The sequence below is a fragment of the Canis lupus genome, chromosome 14 (assembly GCF_048164855.1).
Source record: "Canis lupus baileyi chromosome 14, mCanLup2.hap1, whole genome shotgun sequence".
In the NCBI taxonomy this organism is placed as follows: Eukaryota; Metazoa; Chordata; class Mammalia; order Carnivora; family Canidae; genus Canis; species Canis lupus.
The window spans coordinates 43,237,069-43,240,359 of NC_132851.1; the positions used below are offsets into that span (position 1 = coordinate 43,237,069).

At 48.8% G+C, this 3,291-nt stretch overlaps 1 pseudogene; it reads right to left on the reverse strand.

Moving 5' to 3' along the window:
* Nucleotides 1-665: 665 nt before the first annotated feature.
* On the reverse strand, nt 666-2,724 carry LOC140603539 (protein phosphatase 1 regulatory subunit 14B pseudogene; annotated as a pseudogene).
* Nucleotides 2,725-3,291: the final 567 nt, after the last annotated feature.

Below are 3,291 nucleotides of genomic sequence, written 5' to 3' on the forward strand. Positions count from 1 at the left end.
GTCATTCCCACCGTAGGTCATGAACAGCAGAGTCAGGAAGGGACAGGAGTGTGTGCAGAGGGACAGGAGTTGCTGGCAGGGGCCGTATTCCCTGGGAGATGCTACACACGGGGAGGGGGTGTCCTGAGGGGTATGGAAGATCGTTCTTAGCAGCCTGAGGAAGAGATTAGGAAATTACTTGGATAAATGGATGGTATGAGAGAAACAGGCGCTAACCTTTGTAGAGGATGGTGAAAGGAGATAAAAATGAGGGGCCTTGGAGAACACTGTAGACCGAGCTGTGCTCCCCTCTCCTCAATTCATACATTGAAGTGCTAAGCTCCAGTGCTTCACGATGTGAGCATAGCTGGAGAGGGCTTTTATTTTTTTATTTATTTTTATTGTTTATTTTTTATTTTTGCACCAAAGGCATACCCTCGCTTTATTAAAGGGCTGCACCGCAGAGTCAATATAAAAACACAAAAAGTCCTATCAGTTTAATAACAATAAAAAACCCCAAAAATGGAAAACTGAGGAGGGCAGGGATGGGGCCCCTGAGCCAGAGGCACGGGGAGCCCTGCTCATGGCACCAGGCCTGGCTGCAGGGCCCCCAGTATTGCTGTTGCTACGAGGTCAGGGGGCAGCGATTGTCCTGTGGGAGCCACCTTTCACCTGGGCCGAGGACCCTACTTCTGGGGTGTGCCCAGCTTCTGCATGCCCTGTATCTTGTCCAGCAGGCCAGAGATGAAGGCCTCAGTGGGTTTGTAACAGTCAACCAGCAGCTCCTTGACCCTGGCGGCCTGGGTATCATCACTTTCCAGGTCCAGGAGTTCATCCACATCAATCTCCAATTCCGGGATCTCTTCTTCCTGGCAGTCATAGAGGCGAGTGAGCTGCTCCAGGATCCACTCCTCCAGGAGTCGTACTTGCGGTCGTACTTGACTGTGACTTTCCCTTGGCACCTCACTGAGCCCTCGTCGTCTGCCCCACCTGGGCCCTCACCAGCCCCAGGGGAGCTCTGAAAGTAGACACGGGGCCCTGGGCCACTGCTGCCTGGTCCTGGGGCAGGGGCTGCCTGGAGAGGGCCTTTAAAGGGATAATTAGGGTAAAATGAGGCCCTAGGGTGGGCCGTAATCCAGTAGGATGGATGGATGTCCTCATGAGAAGTGGCTATTAGGACAGAGAAACCTGACCAAGGAAAGAATCATGGGGGCATAGGTGAAGGTGGCCCCCAGGAGCTCACTGGGGAGGCCTTAGAAGAAACCAGACTTGTTAACACCTGGATCTTGGCCTTAAGACACCCAGTCTGTGGAACTTTGTGACAGCAACCCTAGCACAGCAGAACGATCAGTGTCCTCCAGACGCTTAGCTCCACTGAAGATGTAGACAAACTCAGGCCCTTCTAACACCCACAACAGAAGGAGACACGCAACGCCGTGGGGATGCGTAGAGAAGGCACCATATTCTCTTCCTTTATGTTTTCCGTTAGCATACATTCTCATCACTTTTTCTTTCTTTATTTTTTTAAAAGATCTTATTTATTTACTTACTTGAGAGAGAAAGCAGGCCAGTTGGGGAGAGAGCAGAGGGAGGGGGACAAGCAGACTCCCTGCTGAGTGGGGAGCCCGACATGGGGCTCAATCCCAGGACCCTGAGGTCATGACCTGAGCCCAAGGCAGATGCTTAACCAACTGAGCCACCCAGGCACCTACTCATTGCTTTTTCTGATGATAAAGTGAGATCTTAATATAAAACACTGAACTAGGGTAGGTGCTCACCAGGTGTTCATTCCTTATAGATACTTCCTTCCAGCATATTGTACACACACATATTTTTTTTTCCTTTTTCTACCCATCAAAGGGGGAAAAAAGTAGAAAACCAGAGTGGAAGAATCTGAAACAACTTCAACCAAAACCGCAAATGACTCTGGTGGTCAACTCCTATAGGCTGCACGCACCGAGCTCCGAGCTGCGGTGGAGGACCGGCATTGGCAGGTCACGCAGGAGAGAATGACTGCTGGGCCCATGGTTCTGTTGGTCTTTGCACATGATCCAGGGTGTCTCTGGTGACAATTTAAAAATATTCTGGATTAAAAAAAAAATTTTTTTGGATGAGTTTATTCTCCTCAAGAAGAATCTTCTCAAGATTATACTATGATTGAGAGCAAACATCAGTAAATAGAATCTTTCATTATTATAAAATAGTAATCTATGAAAATACGTTTAAGTAAATACTAATGGCTATTGAAGGAAGGTATTTTATCAAAGCTTATACATGGTCAAAGGTTTATGAAATAGTTTGTGCCGAAGGGAATTTACCATGGGGAAATCTTCCTGGAGGTGGTATTTCTGATAGGATAAGTAAAGCGTTAACGCATATCAGGGAGGAGTTATTTATATTTCTGATTTATCATTTTAATTAAGAATCTTTTTTTTTTTTTTTAAAGAATCGTTTCTTAATGGCACTCGTGACTCGAAGCAGATGAATAAGGTGGGTGTAAGTCAGAAGTGTGCAAAGTGTCTCACCAGGTCCTGTGGTGCTCTGCAGAGATATACCTAGGGCCAAGCCCCAAAAGAGACAAGAGAAATGCTTTTGTGCACTGTTTCCAGAAGTAACGCGAGGAATAAAAATACCCTTGCATACTCTATGCATTGTTGTGGGCTCTCTCCAGTGGTCTCTCTGGGAAAATGAAGGACAGTAAACATACAAATCCGGAACAGTACCTTGGGGCCCGTGCACAACCATCACGGCCAGGGCCTCAGAGCCCCAGGCCCAGGGGAGCTCACACTTCTTATTCAATAGGCATAAATTCCATTCTTTCCGCATTTTAAGAAGCAAGACAGACCAGGGTGCCCGGGCTCAGCAGTGAGCTCACGGCCCCAGCCCACGGGGTCACTAGGCCGCGGGAAGGGCCTCGGCCTCCTCTGCTCTTTCTTGCTTTGCTTTCTTCCTTCTTTTTAAAGATTTTATTTATTTGTGTATTTATTTATTTATTTATTTGAGAGAGAGAGAGAGAGCACAACCGAGCAGAAGCAGAGGGAGAGGGAGAAGCAGGCTCCCTCCAGTGCAGGGAGCCCAACATCATGGGTGGAGGGGTGGGATCAAGTCCTGAGCCGATGGCAGTTGCTTCACCGACTGAGCCACCCAGGCCTCCCTCCCACTGCCCCAGCTTGCATCTGATCTTCTGCTTCCATGAGCAGGTTTAATTGTCCCTGGGCCTTTGTATCAGTTCACCAGGATTCCAGGAGCCAACCAGCAGGCCCTGACTGGCTGACCCTGGTTCACTGGCCCCGGGCCGCCAGGGACCAGGGA